Source organism: Corvus hawaiiensis, chromosome Z, assembly GCF_020740725.1.
Source record: "Corvus hawaiiensis isolate bCorHaw1 chromosome Z, bCorHaw1.pri.cur, whole genome shotgun sequence".
NCBI classification, from domain to species: Eukaryota; Metazoa; Chordata; class Aves; order Passeriformes; family Corvidae; genus Corvus; species Corvus hawaiiensis.
The window spans coordinates 39,146,517-39,166,161 of record NC_063255.1 but is presented as its reverse complement, the minus strand read 5'-3'; the positions used below and the strand labels follow the sequence as shown (position 1 = coordinate 39,166,161).

Below are 19,645 nucleotides of genomic sequence, written 5' to 3'. Positions count from 1 at the left end.
AAGTGGAATCATTGGGCTTTCAACTTTATCAGTATCTCTTACAGAATGCTCTTGATCAGTAGAGAAAGCAGCTGAGTTTAAGGCAACAGCACCTTGTTATAGGTTTGGGTTCTCTGGAAGCTGGTAGGAGAGATAGGAAAAACCAAGTGGCTCAACAAATGAGAACTTTGAAACAAAATTAAATGAAGGGAAACTTGATAATGAGCAGTTTTTCTGAAAGCTTTAATGTTGTTGGGAAGCTGTCTTGTATTATAGCACAGGGCTATACATTACAAATACCAGATAATTCTACTTGGCAGAACACACAGTTTTGTTTATTCATTGGTTTTAACTTATTTTTACACATTATCCTTGATGGTACTGTATCAAATTAAAAGGCTCACCTTATTGTAAAGAACTTCTTCCATGTAGTCCAAATCTACCCTGTGTCAGTTTAAAACCATCATCCCTTGTTGTATTGCTCCAGGCCCTGCTAAAAAGCATGTCCCTGTCTTTCTCATAAAACCCCTTCCATTACTGAAAAGCCACAACCAGGTCTCCCTGGAGCCTTCACTCTTCCAGGCTGAACAACTGCAACTCTCGCAGCCTTTCCTCATAGGAATGCCAATTGTGTTTATAATAAAAGTTGTCTTTTCAGAAGTCAATGCCTGGAAACAGGCATCCAACAAAATGCAACCAAAAATATATGAAAACCTATTAAAAGTGGAGGGGGCTGTACCTATCATACCTTTAAAGCTACGTGCCAGTAAATGCAAAGTAATACTAAATACGTAACACATTTAGGCAGAATTTTGAAAGGCTTCCTCCCACTGCTGTATCCTTCCAGCTAGTAAGGCTGCAGAAGCAGCACAGGGACAGACCTACAGATTATATATCCCATTTCTCATGCTGATGATCCAGTAAAGAACACTGTACTATCAGTGCCGTGGGTTTACTAATTTGTGATTTATCTTCTGTGAAACGACTGTACAAATGAAAAAAGCATGTAAAAGAGACCAAGTGGCAGTAATGGGAGATTTTAACTACCAGCAATCAACTGCAACATTAGGAGGAGGAAATAAACTGGAGACTGGTGACCTCTGGTTTTTGACTTAATATAGAAAATGCATTAAGTGTAAAAGGCTGGAATAAAACCTAGATTGCAGACAAGGGGCAAGGAGATTTAGGAATAGTCAGGTGCTTGAGAAGGTGAGGAAGACATTTTTCCACATCTAATTTCTTTGACATTCTGCTGTAAAAAAGCAAAGGGACGGCTTTTATATTCTATATAAAAAGAATTTAAAAATACACAAATGAGGGAATATTACCCCATCCACAGCCAGAAAAAGGCCATCACTGCCATTTGCTAAAAGAATAAACTCTTTCTTCCTTACGCTTTGAATGCAGTCTATCTGTTGGGCTGTCCTTTCTGACAATCTGTCTCTCTCACTCTCTTATGCAATCTTTGATGATCCAGATTGCAACATTATGTGTTATGGAGCAAGAAGACACAGCACGAAAATGATGATTTCTTAAAGCAGTATGGAACTATATATCCATAATAAATAAAATTGAATGGGATCAAACTCAGGCATATTAACTAAGCATGGCTACCTAAATGAGAATAAATGCAGGGAGGGTTGTCCAATTGCTGGAGCTGGCATTTAATTCATTAGGAACTTTGGACTGATTTTGCCATAGTCCTACTTTTGACTTTAAATGCATGTTAGCTCATTGGAGAGGTGTTCCATTTGTCTAATCATTTTTGTGGCATTCCTCTGGATCTTCTCCAACAGGTCCCTGTCTTTCCTGTATTGTGGGCCCCAGAACTGGATACAGCACTCCAGGTGGGGTCTTATGAGAGCAGAGTACGGTGGCAGAATCACCTTCCTTGACCTGCTTCTCACATACTTTTTGAGGCAGACCAGGATGCTGTTGGCTTTGTGGGCTGCAAATGTACATTGCAAACATTCAGTTTTTGTTTACCACTATCCCCAAGTTCTTCTCTGCAGGGCTGCTCTCAATCCCTTCATCCCCCAGTGTGTATTGATGCTGGGGAATGCCCTGACCAAGCAGAAGATTGAATTTGACCTTGCTGAACTTCATGATGTTTACACAGGCCCACTCCATACATCTGTCAGTGTCCCTCTGGATGATATCTCTCCCTACAGTGAATCGAGTGTCATCCACAATCTTGCCAAAGGCACCTTCAGCAAGGTGCCTGCCTGATCCCACTATCTCTGTTACTGACGTAAACATTAAGTGGTTTGAGCTCAGTACAGACCCTTCAGGGACACCACACATTTCCACTCGGACACTGAGCCATTGTCTATGGCTCTTTTGACAGTCATACAGACAGTTCCTTATTCATCAACAATCCACTTGTCAAATTCATATCTCTCCAATTAAGCAGCAAGAACGTTGGGGGGAGACTGTATCAAAGGGTTTACAGAAGTCTAGATAGATGACATCTTCATCAAGAGTCAGGGTATGTTGTAGAGCGCACAGGGTTGACATGGCACCATAAAATGGCTTGGGTTGGAAGAGATCTTATAGTTGGAAGGGATCATCTAGTTTCAAATCTCCCCTGCCATGAGCAGAAACACTTATCACTGGACAAGTGACAAGTCCAGTGGTTGCTCAAGGCCCATCCAACCTGGCCTTGAATGCTGCTAGGAATGGGTCATCCACAACTTCTCTGAGCAACCCGTTCCAGTATCTACCATCCTCACTGTTAAGAATTTCTTCCTAACATCTAATCTAGACCTACTGTCTTTAGTCTGAAGTCATTCTCCCTTGTCCTGTCACTACATGCTCTTGTAAAAAGTCTCTCTTCATCCTTCTTGTAGGCTCCCTTCAGGTACTGGAAGATCAAAATTAGGCCACCCATCTCTTCCAGGCTTCTCTTTCCAGGCTGGACAATCCCAATTCTCTTAGTCTTTCCTTGTAGGAGAGGTGCTCCATCCCTCTAATCATCTTAGTGACCCCCCTCTGGACCCACTCCAATGGATCCATGTCTTTCCCGTGCAGGGGACCCCAGAGCTGGATGCAGCACTGAAGGTGCGGTCTCACCAGGGCAGAGCAGAGGGGCAGAATCCCCTCCCTCCCCTGCTGCCCACACTGCTTTGGATGCAGCCCAGGACACGTTTGGCTCTCTAGGCTGTGAGTACACATGGCTGGGTCATGTCCAGCCTCTCACCCACCAGCACCCCCAAGTCCTTCTCCCCAGGGCTGCTCTCCATCTGTTCAGCCCCCAGCCTGTGCTGATACCAGGAGTTGCCTTGATCCAGGCGCAGCCCTTGCATTTGGTCTTGTTAAACCTCATAAGATTCCCAATGGCTGTAAGAGATGGTCCGAAGATCCCTCATCTGCCTCACGATCATCGCTGAGGACAGAGACTGAACACAGCAGTCCTGGCCTGGCTGAGGAGGGATGTCTGCCAAGTGTTGCCTGCGGGTATGCCCACTGGGAACTGGTACGCATTCCTGAGGAAATTAGTGCAGGTCGCAATGGACTGCGCCATTCTTGTTGCCAAAGCAGGAAGGACTGCGCTGAAGCAAAAAGGAATGACCTGTCCTGTACACCTGTCCTGTACGACCTGTCCTGTACACCTGTCTTGTACAGTTTTCCCAAAGCAATAGGCCCCATAACAATGGCTGTAGATTTCCCAACCTCTTGGCCGGTTGCCCCTTGCTTCTGAAAAGGACTATAAAGGGACTTTCTGAAATAACTGAGATGAGATCTCCCCACGGAAAGAAGACGAATCTATTGGCAGAAGACCACAAGGACTTCGTCTCATCCGTTGGTAGCTATTCCCCCCCCTCTTTCTTCCTCTCTACTCTTTTACTTTGTTTTTCTTTATCTCTCTCTCTTTCTCTCCTCTATTGCATCATGTGTTGTGGGCACTTAATAAAGGTGCACTGTTCTGATTAAAACTGAAATCTCTTGTGTCCTTTTACACTCTGAGATGGATAAACGAACCATCACGACCCTTGCTCGTATTAGCGGATCGTGACAATGGCCCCACTTCTCGAGCTTCCCCAGGTGCCTCTGGATGGCCTCTTGTTCTTTTCTAACACTGGTTACATTTGCACTAACACTGTTAGCAGATATTAAACATCAGTGTTAATCATGTAGAGCATAATCCACAAACTCAGTATAGCCCCTGTGGATGACATGTTGTGCAGGGCTGTATTTTATGGCTTCTCCCTGGAGAGCTCTCAGGTTAGAAAAAAAAAAAGCCTGCTGTTGCTTGATGTTTAATAGCTTGGACATTATTGTGGAGCCTGTAAAACCTCAACCTTGCTGTTATGTGTGTTCTTCAGCAACTGTACAATCAGCACATTATAGCTGCAAAATGTTTCCTCAGTCAAGGGAGTTGTAATCTAAAATAAATATCTAAAAGAAATATTATGAAGGACTTTTGTCTACAGATGTTCACTTGTGTCACTGCAGCAGTAAAATTACTTTAAGTGGAGTTTTTTTTGGCTGACTAACTGTAGCTATACAAATGAAAAAGCAAAAATACTTATTTTTGATTGATACATTCCCTTTAATAATTTGAAAACTGCTCATTCTTGTTTAACTCAGAGCTGTAGCATGTCAACAAATGAAAAGGATTTCAGTGCTAAGTTTGCCCCTTGTGGTGGTACAGTCAATTACTGTGGGTGGAGTACTTCTGATGCTTTTGCCATTATTGGTTATCACGACTTTGATCATAGGTTATGTCCAGGAAATTATAGGAAAAAAAATCAGCAGTACATTTAACTGTAATTTCTTCAAATTATTCTTTTCTGACAGTTTCCACTAAAAAGAGAAAAATATAATGATACTACTGTGTAAGGAGATCTTCATGTGTCCTTCATCAAAGTATAGTACCAGTATCGCATTTAATATAGAGAAAATGAAGGTTAGGAGTGAACTCTTGGCCCAAATAAAGTCAGTGGGAGCTTTGCCATGGCCTTTAGAGGACCAGCTTGTTATTACATGTATTCAGCCCGAGTCAGTACAACAAATTCTTATTTATGGATTTTATTTTGAGCATATTTTTTCTTTAGTGGTTAGAGTGTGTTGAAAATACTGACCTTCTGAGCTAAAGGAAAATGAAATAAGGAAAAGAAAAAAAAAAAAAGAAGTGAAGTGATTTGTGTGCATGATAAAAGTGTTTTTCTGCAATAACACAGCATGTGGTCAAGAATTACACAGGTTGCATTTGCCACTTTATATCTCCTGCCAGACGAATACAATTCAGGGCCTGTTACCCCCACCTGCAGTACTGTTTCATAGTTATGAAGTCATGACAGCTGTGATTGCCGGTGTGGAGAATAAAGTCTGTGGAAAAAGTTTGGATAGCTTCCCACTGTACACAGGCCAAAAATAAGTTAGCTGGAATTAAAACAGAAGAAGAGAAAATTTGCAGGGGGAGAAAAGCAAGGAAAGCAAAAGACATTTTATACTGGGACACAAGCTGAGGCAAATAGACTCTGGGACAGATCCTGACTCCACTCCCATCTCTGTAGGGTCCTGGAACTGATAAAAAAGTTTGAGGTGTAACCAAGAACCCATTTTGACCAAGTGTACTCTACCTCATGCAAATTGGTACTTCCCATTTCCTGCCTCCCTTGGAGATTCACAAGTCATTTGAATTAATTTCACTCCCAGCTTAACAATAACTGTGCAAACACACCCCCCCAGTCCTTGCACCTGAGGAAACATTATGATCTATAAACTCACAATGTCCCACTTGAACGTGGGGAGCAGGTGCTAATCAATAATGTGTTGCCGACATTTATACAAGGGATTTCCACAGACAGTCTCCCACAGCCGTGACAAATGCCACAGCTCCATCCCCCTGCATGTTCAGGGCTCTGTGATTTGCAAAACAGGATCTGGTTTCCTCTTTCTTCATCTACCATCTGTGGAAAAATTTTCTCATATAATCAAAGCAACAATGCTTTGCCAAAGAATATTAATGGAAAATGTTTCTGTTATGTTTGTGAAAAATGGTGCCAGGGTATGCAGAACAGTATAAGGATTATTTTGGTTCTGCACACTGCTGTGTAAGTACCAGAGAGAAGAATGCCATTGTTTTGGGTTTTTTTCATCTAGTAACTGGTATTTGCCACAAGAATTTTATCATGAAGGTGAGATCTGTGTTCCTCAGAAGGCCTTGGAGGAATCTTAAAGAGAGGTTGTTCTTTCTCTTAAAGAGAGGGATGACAAAGGAATACCTAGAGATGGTGACGTGTTGGATACAGAGAAATGGAAGATGGTTGCAGACCTTCCATGGGCCACAAAGAACCACTCTGCCATATGTATATCTCTGACTGATCCAGGTGGACAATATGATTTGAACTCAGTCTGAATTGCATTGAACAGGATCTTCCCACTTGCCCCAGGAAACAGCAAGTGTGGTGACACAAGATATATGGCAAAAGCTCTTAAGAAAAAGGATTAGTCAAAAAAGGACAAAAGGAGGACTAAAAAGGGGACCAGCTATTAAATTTTGAGTTCATGGGCATCAGTTTCAAGTTGACCATGAGCATATCCAGAGGGAAGCGTGTACTTCTGCCTGACTTGGGAAGAAGCACTTTAACTCATTTTCACAATGACAGTTCATGGGGGCCTAGCATTATGCTGCTGACCTATATCACTTCCATGTCTCAGAAACTGACCCTTGCCTCAAACCCCTGCTAGATGGTGATAAAGTTCCTTAGAACATAACAGTGACAACAGCAGCAACGATTTGTTTTTCTTTTTATTGCTCCAGCTTATGTGGTCAGAACTCATCTTTGCCTTATTTAGAAATAAACTTTTATATTATGAAAGTATCCATTATGCTAACACAGAGGCAGATGCAGACTGTTTGACTTTTCTAATCTTTATTTCTTTATGGTTTTAAAATATTTAAAGCCAGAAAAAAATAGATTGAAAAATTAAACATGGTGAAAGCCACATGCAAGGGGAAGATTAGAGAATTAAGCCTTCCCCTTCTGTCTGCCCTCCCTCAGCAGTTACATCATCACTGTAGCATGTCCTTCATGCAATTCTGTCCGGTCATGGGAAACAGCTAGCCTGCCATCAAAATACAAGAAAACAAAGATATTAATGGATAATTTTAAACACTTGTTAAAAAGCTTCTTCTTCAGTGCCACTTGACAGCCAGGGGCTTGTGCAGGGCTGAAGGACAGGTAAGAAAATGTGAACTGCTGCTTGCATTTTGAAACTCACTGCAGACAGAAGAAAGAAGAGCCAGTAACAAAGCTGTAGAAATGTCAAAGGCAAAGGACAAAGTTTGACCCATTCTGTAGCTGCAGCTACACTACAGTCCTGCAACAGGCAACACTACAAAGCAAGCCAAACTTTTCTTTGTCCAGAAAATGACAGATATTTCCACTCCCAGATCCACCATCTAAACACTGTCAAACAGAAATACCCAAACCTATTTTCCTTGCTATTTTCCTTCACTATTTTATTCCTTTGCATTTAGTTTCTTCCTCTGTCTTATCTTGAGCTTTTGGAAAGGAAACAAAGTTTCTGAAGTTAAAGTACTTTCCCACCTCATCCAGAGGACAGTGCCAAGGCTGCAGTTGGTCTGTGCTGGGCACCTGAGTCAGCAGCCTCAAAGCCAGAGAGAGGCTCTTAACCACCAGAGTTGGTCACTGTCCCCACACCAGTCCCTGATACAAATGGCATAGCAGGGGATGAGAATAAAGAACCTGTGAATTGAAGCACAGGATTTTGAGAAAACAAACCTGTGCAGGCCTATTTTAAAATGAGCACCAGCACACTTGAGCAATTGGATGGGGAAGGGTGGGAAAATAATGTAACAAGGAGTATTCAGACAGTAGAAGTGCATTGCCCTGGCCTTGCAGCTATAGGCTGAGATGCTTTATTAATATGTAATTATGCTGATTCTCAGTCTGATAGATCAGACTAAGGGAAAAACTAGAATATCACTTGCCCTGCAGCCTCTTCCTGTTAATCACGGACAGTGTCCTTGGCGTACTTTTCATTTTTAAAAATTGATTGTAGTCTGAATGCCTTTGTTTTATGTAAGAGTACCACTTGCTTCTCTGAATCCTTAGGATTACAGGAGAAGAAAGTAGGGGTGTACAGACAGAGATAGTTTTCCTTGAGGGGGGTGATAGGGCATTGGGGTGGAACAAAGACAGGGAAGGGTAGTCCTTTGTGCTTGTCAAGCCTGCAGGGCACCACTTTGTGTTTTTTTTGTCTTAAGGGTTTTGTCCTGTATCATGGCTGCTCCTCTGCTTCTGGGACTGTTTTTTTCAGAGGCAATTTCCACACAGGCACTGTAAATAGAAGTGGACATGATTGTTTGCTGTAGGGGACACGGCCAACTTCTATTTGCTTAAATTACAAATCACAGGCATGCTACCTCTCCCTTCCTGTTTTCCCATTGATCTTACTTTTGTGCATTGTATTTGCTGCGCATTACACAGCTGCCTGAACTTGAGTCTAGCTTCAGCTCTGCAGCTGCTCATTGTGTCCTTCCCACTGCTTGATCCTTGTTAGGATTTGGTTGTACTGGTTAATGCATCTGAAGTCCAGGGATGGGTCCAAAAGGTAACATAAATCTCACACATTTATTTTATGTGCTGTTTTCTTCCTTTGCACAAAAGCATTGTGCACAAGATCTCCATGCTTCTTACCATGCATGTTCTGTGGGCCTACAGTCTGTGGTAAATGAGAAAGACTGTGCACAAAGGAATAACCCAAAGAAGCACTGAGCAAGATCAATCCTGGCCTCTTCTCATAAACACAAGTACTCAAATTCTCACGCTTCTCATAATCCATAATGCATTGAAATAGTAATCCAGGGAAAGAAATTAAATCAAAAGTAAAAATACTGTGTGGTTTTGGTTGGGATTTTTTTGTTTTGGAGGGGGTTTTTCTGTTTGTTTTTATGGGGTTTTTTTGGGGTTTTTTTTTGTGTTTGTTTTGGTTTTTGGTTGTTTTTTTTTCTCCTGGGGAAAGGACAAATTAAATGAACAAAATTATTTTACTTTTTCTTATCAACCAGAAGGAACCTCCAAATTGACTAGGTTTCTATTTTGAGCAAGACATGCCCACATTTCCTTGTTAATTGTTTACAATGTTTCTGGAAAGGGTAGGACAATTTTCTGTACTTTAATTGCCCAATGAAGTATGATGAGAGTACAGGAAAGGGCACAAGTTGTTGTGATTGACAATTTGTGTGTCATTTTACTTACACAACAAAACCAAGAAATGCAGAAACCCTGAAAAACAGTAGAGTGTTGAAAAGCATAGCTGGACCTCCATTTGCTCTGTTTCTACACAGGATGTAGGTGTTACCTGTGTTTGCCCATGAGATCAGGGCAGGTTAACTTACTGCTCTTATCGGTGTCCACATGACTCTTTTCAAGACTCATGACATAAAATCCCTTTAAAGATCATGCCTTCCTTTTGTGCAAAACACTAGTGCACTGAAGGAAGACTCCAGTCTTTTCCTTTAAAGCTGCTAGACAGCAGAGGAGAAAAAGATCCCTGCAGTGTGCTGTGAGCTGTAGACTATAATCATTAGTGACTTCGTCCTGTGAGCTGCCTTCTCTGGCCCACATCCAGGAAAACGTGAAGTATACATTTAATTTTCAGCATGTGTGTAGAGTTATTAACTGCAAGCACATTCTTACATGCCTTCCTCATTGCTTCTTTTCATTCTGTTATAGAATATAAAAGGCAGCAGTGGCTTTTAGGGGTTGAGAATGTTTTGGAGGGGACCTAAATGAAAGTACTGAAACCTCCTGCCTACTTCACCTGTGGAAGAACAGGCAGAGGCTAATATCACAGCTGAACACCAATGTGGTGGTAGAAGAAAAGTTTGAATTAAGCAGGAGTAGAGTGGTGGTGGGCTTGTGCCCAAACCATTAGACAGTGTCATTTCTTTTGGGAACTGGCAGAGACCTAGTAAAGACAAGCTGCACAGGCTGCATGGGCTCATGTCCATTAAGAGGAGCTCCCTGTCCCCTCTGTGGCCAACCTTCTGTGGGCACTGATGGTGAGGACTGCCCAACTCTCAGCAGCTTTTATGCTTGGAAAGCCCAGGGAGCTGCCACAGTGCTCATGCATTGCTCATGCACCAGGGCAGGTGTGCTCAGGGGCTGGTCTCTCTGGAAAAGCTGGTCTGTGCTACCGTAGTCACCATCAGTCCTCTTTGAGCATTGCAAAGCATGGCAAGTGAAAATTAAATCATCTGTTAACATTCCCCCGCCTCCCCCCCAAATAAATCTAGATTTGCCCTGGGAATTTGGAAAAACTTTCAATGTAGGGCTAAATTTATCAAAATTGGGTGTTACCCACTGCTGGACAATATCCTTACATTGCAGAAAAAGAAATACATGAGCATAAAATTCAATCTCAGATTCTGAAATTCCACAAACAATCAAACTTTCCTTTAACCAACATCATTGTCTCATATATGGCATATGTATGTTTCAAAGCAGCCTCTTTTATACAGTTCATTAAATAAAATCCCATTGCACTCGATTGGGAAAAAAAAATGGTGATACACTGTATGTGCCAGATATGTTTTAAAAGTTCTCTGGAGAAAAAAATACACACAGGCACTGAGATTTATTGAAATCCGAGTCCTTTTTGAAGAAGCCAGCTTTACTAATGAGACAGCCTGAAAACCAGAGACTGTCCATTCTGGCATATGTGCATCATATGAAAGCCAGTAATTTTTTATTATCTCAGTATTACCAGAAATGATATTAAGCTGAAACACAGCTCCAGCTAACAAAAGCTCCAAGTATATACTGGGACATTTTAATGCTAGAACAATAAGCCAGCTTTATTACACTGATCATTGATAATATGAGGGTTGTACTGGTATTTAGTCATAACTACATAAAATTATTGTTTTTCTGCCATAATCATTGGCTACACAATTACAAGGGACCAATAATAAGTTTGCGAGTAATTACTGACAAAGATTTCTTTTGTTGTATATAAATGTAGTGAAAGCCTCAGGCTAATTTTACCAGCATGTTCATATGATATCACTTCCTGAAAATACATGAAAGTTAAAAAAAAAAAAAAGGTATATACACAAAGGAAAGGTTGTACAAGTCCTACAGAAAAAAAAAGGGACCTCAAGAAATATCCTGGGTTTCTACCTCAGAAACCTGTTTTAACATTGAGGTCATTGCAAGAAGAACTCAAGTAAAAACACTGTTTCTGTATCAACGCAAGGCTAGAGAGAATTTCTTTTGCAGTGAGTAGCCTGCTTAGAGAATCATAATTCAATGGCAATGTTTTCTGAGTCGCTCTACTGATTTGGTGAGACTTTGGTTTCCCATGTTTCCCTTTACATAGGTTGGATTCAACTGTACTCAGCCTCTATTCTAAATTACTGGTAGGCAAATCTGAATCAATTCAGCTGAATTTATAGGCTGTTCTATTGAGTTTACAGGCTTCACTCTGAATTTCCCCCAGTGAAGCATAATCTGGTCAGTTTTATGTTTGTAAGAAAATGCAATTAAGCATGACACACGTGCTTATCCTAGAAAGTATTACTATACTGTAAAAAAGATAACAAAGATATTTATACCATTCCTTTAAATCCACAAAGCCTTTTTATCATATCCTAAAATCTGTTTTAACATTTTTCTGGCTTGCCCAGATACACGACCAATTTTCTAAAAGATTTCTAAACCCCAGATGACTTTAAAGTTGTGATTGAATTGAAAAAAGTTTTATTGTTACTTTTTTTCTGGCAGAAATCTCTCATGTCTTGTCTTTGGCCAACAAGCTTCTACTTTCCTTAGGATTCTGGATGGATATGCCACTAAATTTCTTTTTGCATGGGAAACTGATTTTGTTCTTGCATCTCTGTAGAATAGGGTCAAATTTCCTGTGAACTCTTGAGCTATTCGGAAAAAAATAAGAAGCAGCCCTGATCCAATGCCAGAATCAGTGATGGCACTGAAACTGGCTATAGTGAACTTACTTGTTATATCCTTTTGTTCTGTACTCTCTGGATTTGGCTAGCAACAAAGCTTCTGAAGTGCTGTGAAGAAGGTTAAGAGGGCTAACAAAACTCAGATGAGATTTTCCATCAGTTCCTCTTTAAGTATACGGTCTTTTCATGAATACTACTGGCTAAAATTAGTTAGAGCGAAGGTGTGAAAACTTCTGACTTTTAACTCATTGTTAACTATGGGAACCTAATTTTTCTTCACATGGGTCATAAAAATATGATTTCGAAATATTTCCCAATAATACAAAATGCCTTTATGCTTCATGTCACACCACTATGGGTGATAAGGTGAAATGTTGTAGCATTTTTGGGTCATTCAATTATTCTAAGTAGGGTTACAAAATGGAGACATTTTTATGCAAAATGTTTTTATGCTCCAATGTTTTATAGCAAAGCCATGCTTCTCCACCTAAATAGCTTTTTATCCTGTGTCTGAGCTATACTCCCTGACTCTGTCCAGAAAAGAAAATATAGCATAATAGATTGCAATATAATAAAAACATAACTAAACAATATTACATGTAAGAAGGCCCAACTCTCATGTGTCACTCTGAGCACTCACTACTGTAACTCCACAGGTCTACAGCAAATACTGGATGCAGTACCATGGAAAATGACTTTAAGAATTCATTACCTTCATGGGTGGAAGTATACTAAATCATGTCCAATACAGAGACAATTACTGTGCTTGCAAAGAAGTGGCAAAAACATATTTTGAGTAAAGGAACAGTTCTGGCAGACGCATCAATTTGCTGGCATAAAGCACATCTTCCCCTAAGGGTTTTCAACAGAAAAGTGCTGCCAGTCAGAGCTTGTACCCTGACATCACACCTTCCTGTACCCAAACGGACGCTGTTATTTTGGCACATATCTGTGATGGCGAGTATCACAGAAGGAAATTTTTATTTTTTCACACTCTCTTAGACTCTGGTGGTTGCTGAGTAGTGCAGAATTTGCAAATGTCAAATGATCATAAAAGCATTAGATCACAGAAACACAGAACCACATAATTGCTAGAGTTGAAATGGACCTCTGAAGATCATCCTGTCCAACCCCCTGCCCAGGCAGGGTCACCTAGAGCAGGTTACAGAGGAACTGATCCAAGTGGGTTTTGGTCTCCAGAGACGGAGACTCCACAAATTCCCAGGCAGCCTGTTCCAGTGCTCTGCTACCATTGGTGTAAAGAAATTCTTCCTCATGTTATGGTGCAACTTCCTGTGTTTTAGTTTATGGCCACTGCTCCTTGTCCTGTTGCTGGGCACCCCTGAAAAGAGTCTGGCACCATCCTCTTGGCACCAGCCTTTGAGGTATTTCTATGTGTTGAGGAGATCCCCTCTCAGCCTTCTCATCTCCAGACTAAACAGTCCCAGCTCCTGCAGTCTCCCCTCATAAGACAAAGGCTCCAAACTCCAAATCATCTTTGTGACCCTCTGCTGGACCCTCTCCAGGAGCTCCTTGTCTCTCTTTTACTGAGCAGCCCAGAACTGGACACAACACTCTAGATGTGGCCTCAGCAGGGATGAGTAGAGGGGCAGGATCACCCATCTTGACCTGCTGGCCACACTCTTCCCAATGCACCCCAGGATACCATCGGCCCTCCTGGCCACAAGGGCACTGCCAGCTCATGGACAGCTTGTGATCCACCAAGAGTCCCAGGTCCTTCTCCACAGAGCTGCTCTGTAGGAGCAACACCCGGCCTGTGCTGGCACTTGGGGCTGTTCCTCCCCAGGTGCAGGACCCGACACCTGCCCGTGTTGAACTCAGTAAGTTTCTCTCTGCCCAACTCTCCAGCCTATCAGGGTTCCATGGAATGGCAGCAGAACCTTCAGGTGGATCAGCCACTCCCCCAGTTTAGTGCCACCAGCACACTTGCTGAGGGTGCATCCTATCCCTTCCTCCAGGTCATTGACAAACAAGCTGAACAACACTGGTCCCAGTACTGATCCCTGGAGAACTGGCTGCACGCCTCCAGCCGGATTCTGCTCTGCTGATCACGACCCTCTGAGTTCTGCCATTCAGCCAGTTCCTGATCCACCTCGCTGTCCATTCCTCTAACCCCCATTTCCTGAGCTTACCTGCAAGTTAATGTTGTTATGGCAGACAGTGTCAAAAGCCTTGCTGAAGTCAAGGCAGACAACATCCACTGCTCTCCCTTCGTCGATCTGTCCTGCCTGGCCAACCAGATATACAACCATGTTCAAAACTGTCTGTTTTCTTTACTTCTTTAAGCCTCTGTAGATCTGAATTTTAAAGCAGTGATAAATTAAATATTCATACAATACATTCACTGCTTTCCTGGATAAACTGGAAGGTGTTGTGCAATGTTAAAATCAGGTCTCTTGTGGGCTCACAAATGAAAAGCTGGCCATTAGGATTGTCATTATGTTGTCTGTGTGCCATTAGGATTCTGGCACACGGATAACCAGGACATGTAGCACTCCCAGCCTTGCTTGTTTGCTCTCCTCTGCTGGGAAAGTGCTGCAGAAAGACATGCAAAAGAATATAAGAAGCAATACCTCACTTGAGATCTTACATATAAATACCATTTTGACAATTGCAGGTGTCTTTAACCAAGCATCAGTTCAGGTTTCTCAAGAGCAAAGCCCTTACTTCAGCTGCAAAACCACCTGGAAAGCACCTGGCCTCATAACTGGCCATGAAGCAGAACCCCTGACACATGCAGCAAAGGGACGGATGGGGAGGGTGCCAGAGCTGGCAGAGTGGCCAGGGCACAGGGCTTGAGTGCCTGCACCAGCACCAAATCTGCGTGTGCCACCACTGTCCTTCATTACAGCTGCTGCAGCAATGTTGTTCTCTGACATTCCAGCAGAGATTGGGGCTATAATAAATTAAGAGCACACGCACAAACTCTGAAATTTAAATAGCTTTGAGGTGAAAAGGACAGCAGAATAGAACAGCATTTTATTCACTTGATAAAGATAGTAGAACAGAACAATATTTTACTCGTATCAAGGACAGTAGAACAGAACAGCACAACCTTGGAGAAACAGATAAAGGAGGTAACTTAGGCAAGCAGAAGTCAGGCAAAACATAAGCAGGGTGCCAGCTCAGCTCTGCAAGGCTGACAAAGCAGAAGTTATCCAAAACAACAATATTGCACTTACCCAAAAGTGGGGGTCAAGGAACAGCCATCTAAAAGGACACTGGACATTGAAGACAGCTCCCCCAGTATGCTCAAGGCCGCTCAGGCCACCTGTCTGATTTCTTAGAGAGAAACAAGAGTTAAATATTATGAACTACATTTTAGGAGCTTTCACAAAAAAATAGGAGTATTAATTAGGATGGTAATTTGTACTGTATCAAGTAACGCAGTGCTTCCTTCAAACTTTCCAACCCTTCTTACTAGTCAAACATCTCTCTGGAACAATAAGAGTTGAGGGATATTTAGGGCTTGCCACCAGCTTCTGTTTTATTGAGTTTCTATTCTAAATTGCTTTGGCTTTCAACTTTCTAAAGTCTACAAAAACCCCCCACCTCCTCAAAAAAATGGCATCTGAGTGGGAGGACTTAAAATCATAGTAGATATTTTTCTGCCAGTTCTGAAAGGTTTTAGAGAAGAGATTTCTGGAATAGGATTGTAACTTTAAAAAAATTTTTAAATCTTTTGTTGGTGTGGAGAAAATAAAGAGGAAGAAAATTAAAGTGAATTTGTCCCTCTTAGCTGAAATATTGCAGTGAATACCAGCATTCACTTAACTAATCTTGAATAACAAATATTATTAACATTTTATTGCTTTATTTAAGTATGTTAAAACATAAGCCTAGACAGCTTTGTACCCGTGATCAGTAATAATATCAGAGCTGTAGTTTTTTCTATGGAAAAAAACCCTTCAAGTCTTTTTCAGGCACATACAAAAATACAAGATATAATGAAATATCTAGGAAGAGGTCACTATGGAAAAAAGGCTGGAAAACACTGTGAGAAATTCTGCTGACAGCCCAGGTCAATTGAGTTTACAGATCACTTTATGGAAGCATACGATCAGAGAAATCTAGTCTTGGATGCTTTCTACTACATCTCTAGTCTTGCAAATGAACTAGAAGGCTTGGGAATATAAGTGGATGTCCTGAACATTTTTAGGAAAACCAGCATGTTTGAACTGTGGTCACAGGACATTCTAGTTCATTTGTCCAAGTAATATTTTTCTGAAGTTTGACTGAAAAAAAAAAAATCCATTGCAGCTCATAGCCAAGTGTAGCTACTTAGAAACTTGTACATAACTATTCCATACTACTATTAATAATTTTTACATTAAACCCTGTCAATTACCAGGTATACATAAACCACAGTACAGCTGCTGGCAGAAGTACAGGACTTGCTGGACCTATAAAAGCAGCCTAGACACATTCAGGTAGAAAATTACCGTGCCTAACCTTTAAAAAGCTGAGTCCAATCCACCCCATAGAGGAACCTACGGAAACTCTTCTAGTGCTAGACTCATAGGGGGCCCGGGGCAAGTGAGGCTTAGTTTGCCCAGATGCAGACCTTCTGCATCTGCATTTGCAGGTTGAAAAAAACAGAGTTACCGGAGATGGTTAAGTGCGTCAACCAATTTTATATTTCATCTATCATTGGATCGATCTAATGAGTAGTTTGGACCTGCTGCTTCCAAGGTACTATTCTGCAAGGCATATTTTTTGGCCTAGGGATGAATGTTGCTTGCACAAGGCTGGACAATGACCCTCTTGGTTATCCCACATGCTGACTGAAGGAACTACATCCTAGAGGTTTTATAGATGTTGCAATCTTATCATTCCTTTCAGTGAGGGAGATTAGATAAATACACAAGGAACATATCAAGCCAAGGGGAGGACTGGACAATTTGCCAGGGATAGGGGAGGGTGCATATTTCTCGTATCACCTCTTACGGGTAATCATCTGGAGCCAGATCTCCCTGTTACAGCTGGGTAGGACTTGGCAAACAAGTAACCCTGAAACCTCCTCTGCCTGCAGAATGAAAGAGGGATGTGTCTTATCAGCTGGAGAGGTCTTCAGAGAAGGTTGTGGAGACAAATGCAAACAGCATGCCTTCCCACAGCCTCCCTCCTCTCATCACTCTTTCTAGTCTCTTGGGCCACTATCCAGTGCGTATCTGACTGCTGCTTAACAAACTCTAGCTGTGGTTTCAGGCTGATAAATAATTATGCTAATTAACAGGTTCAAGGAAAATGTGATGTTGTTTCTGTGGAATGCTCTGAGAGGCTGGAAACACTTAAATGTAAAAACGACATGTGGTGAAATAACCAATAATTTGCTTAAGAAACCCACATCTGGTATTCCTGCTAGAAACAGGGGTTAATAGTCTGTCAGGGGCAGGCAGTGGCAGTGAGTAGCTCTAGGATAAACAAAAAAGCCTTAACGGCAGGAAATGGGCTTGTTGTCCTAGCATAAGCATTTACATTGCCTGCTAACCAGCAAGAGATGTATAAGCAGTTGTTTAGTTTACACTTGGAAAAAAAATAGAGAGAGATGGAAACAAACAGACTTCTGCATTTTGTGTATCTGTGAAAAAAAATAAAAGCCACTGAGTCTAGCTAAAAGTGATAACAATATATATGCTCCACACCAGAGAAGGAGCCATAGACTTGGGACAAGGTTCCAGTCATAAAAAGGGGGAAGGATTACTAAAATTATTTTTGTATTATTGAAATAACTGTCAGGTAATTACATGTATGATTTTACGTTACTCATGCAGAAAAGGAGAAAGGGCAAGAGAAGAGAAGACAAGCGAGGAAACTTGGTTAATTGATCCAGGTTGACATCCTGATTTTTTTTTTTTAATATAAAAAAATTTATCCTGGTTTTTGTTTTGAGGAAGGAAGGTCCAAATACCGCTTGATATGAAGAAAGGCTTTCCCATTTGACACCACTGTAGTCAGGAAAGGATATGGTCCACAATGAAGTAACACATGCTTGTGTTGGTGTGGCATTCCTACCACACTTACAAGCTCAAAAAAGAAAGCCACATTTTAAGATGGGATGAAATGTAAATAATGTACTCATTTGACGAGATTCAGATGAAGTGCTCTGTGTGTGGCAAGCTGAATCTGTATTTATAGCAGTTAAAGGAACACACAAGGTTCTCAGGATACACTGAAGACTGTGAATAATACATTGTTGGTTCCTGATTTTGTTTTAAATAAACAGACCATGTTCTACCTTAGCTGGTGTTTTTCTTCTGAAATAGCGCAACTCTTGCAAAGATTGCTGCTACATCTGAGATGCAATTTTCACACAAGAAAACATGACACCTCAGCAGATGTCAGCAGCTTTCTGTTGCATGTTGGACTGCTTGACATCTCAAGCTAAATTTTCTTTCATAGTCACTCTCAAAGATGCATATTATCCCTTGTCAAAATAAAGAGTTGTGGTCTCTTTCCAGACCAGAGAAATACGGTAAGTGCACATTACCACCATGCCATCTAAGCTGCTCTCTCTTTCACTACGTTAGCACATATTACAGCCTTGCAAATGACAGGCTGTCACAGCCTCATATTTTAGTGTCATGTCTTGTTCTATAATGACACCGTGTTTTTTCTAGTGATCCTAGCACAGCTTTGCAACCTTTCTCAAAGTAGTGAGAAAGGAGGTCCTCAGGCCACATGCTGATACCTGAGGTGGGAAGCAGGAGCAATAAAATTACTCAAAAGCCTCATTTGTCAGCCAAAGCAACTCACATGGCACAGCTGATGCAGATGTAGGAAGCATTACATCCTCCACCATGTAATGTGTTCTGGTCTGAGGCTGAAGTCTTCTGTACAAAAGTTGAATAAATTCTGGTGCTTTTTGAAGCTTTCTGTAAGCATCCAAGGCACTCAGCTGCACAAAGGGTCTGTCCTCTAGCACTGTACTCCTGTGAAACAGCAGATCAGAGAAGCTTGCTTCTTGTAAACAAGAAATGTCAGGGAAAGGGCATCTCAGACAGTGGCACTTCCACTTTTTCCCCACGCTGTGCTTACACTAAGCTGTGATCACATAGCCCTCAGTGTGCAATATGTTCCCATGGGCTCATATCTACTTAGGCTGTTTTAGATCATCACAGGAATAGCCTGAGACAACAACTGAAGCCTTCCAGGAACAAAACTGAAGGTGAAAACCATAAAATCTATGCTTGACTTTTTGTTTCTCTGTGTTCTGGTTCAGACACATAAATACTAGTGAAACAGTCAGTTTCTGAAACCAAGACTACATCTCATTTGTGAATGTATAAAGTTAAGAATTCCAATAAAGACAGAGCTGCTAGTGCCAGGAATTTCTGTTCACCACATACTGATCTAAAATGGCTAGCAACAATGTGAAAGAGCAGGTGACAAAAATAAAGTAAATTTTAGGAATGGCAATTAGATCTTAACTAAATTCTTTGAACTTCAGTAAGCTTTTTCTTATATCAAATTCTGCTGAATTGTGGTTACCTTTTTGCCTTTTGCATATTCCCAGTCAGAGCACATCCATCATATTTTTGCTCATAAGAAAAATTTTGTGTGATGAAGAGGACAGGAAAAAAATGTAAAATGAACAGGAAAAATATGGAAAATTACCATTAGCATGGCAGCAAAGATCAATCATTAAAAATTGTAAATCTTGCTGCACATTTTTCAGTGAAAGCATTATTCAACGTATAC

General features: G+C 41.3%; 1 long non-coding RNA gene across 1 annotated transcript; it reads right to left on the bottom strand.

Moving 5' to 3' along the window:
• Positions 1-6,952: 6,952 nt before the first annotated feature.
• LOC125320441 lies at positions 6,953-18,873 on the bottom strand. Its single transcript, XR_007201114.1, has 3 exons — positions 18,701-18,873; positions 15,127-15,226; positions 6,953-7,053 (listed from the first exon to the last, which is right to left on the bottom strand). It is a non-coding gene; the product is annotated as an uncharacterized LOC125320441 (long non-coding RNA).
• Between the last annotated feature and the right edge of the window lie 772 nt (positions 18,874-19,645).